Below are 821 nucleotides of genomic sequence, written 5' to 3' on the forward strand. Positions count from 1 at the left end.
TAACACTTTTTAAGTGTTAGCCTTTTGGGATCAATTTGTATATATTTTTACAGCTTATTAATAATTCCCCAAATATGTCATTGATGATTATTTGCTTACACTCTAGAGACTATGGTTTGAGGAAAAGATAAGTGGTTGTCTCTTAGTGGTTCATTTTACTAAGAGGTACTCAAGGACATACAAATCAAGCCTACATGAATCCACTCCTTCTCAACCTCTGGCTCATGAATTTGTTTCTATATACTTCAAGATTTTGGCAAATGAACTTATTTGCCAATGAAGTCTGGAATAAAGGACATTCCAGGCTGTCCGAAAGAAAGAAGTTAATTCATTACACATAATACACCCTAGGACATGAGGTCTTAATTCTTTCATAAAACCACAGCTGAAAAAAGCTGTCTTAGAGCTATTGAGAAATTAGCTATATATGGCATAAATTATTTCCATTGCTATTGGTAAGGCTTTAATTATCCATAAATTAACATTTTACTCCTCTTTGAATACAGTAATACATGCTCTACGTACAGCCGGCCAGGATAAACAAATCCCAGAAAGGCATACCTACAGCACAGATGTTAAACCAATAATTTAATAGCACCAATATTAGCATAGATAGCTGCAGAGAAATACCGTCATGAATTTGGTGATTAACACAATGTCGTTTTATGATGTGCACTGCATAATTTGAAAATAAACTGGAAGTGACATTCTGCTTTTAGATGTCTCTTTTTCAAGTAGTTTTTACATTTTCAAGAAGATAAATGTGAGACTTTTCTGCTGACCCTTTCCACTGTCACATCAGGTAACTGTCTTAGTTTATA

This window comes from Galeopterus variegatus, unplaced genomic scaffold (genome assembly GCF_000696425.1).
Source record: "Galeopterus variegatus unplaced genomic scaffold, G_variegatus-3.0.2 Scaffold10482, whole genome shotgun sequence".
Classification (NCBI taxonomy): Eukaryota; Metazoa; Chordata; class Mammalia; order Dermoptera; family Cynocephalidae; genus Galeopterus; species Galeopterus variegatus.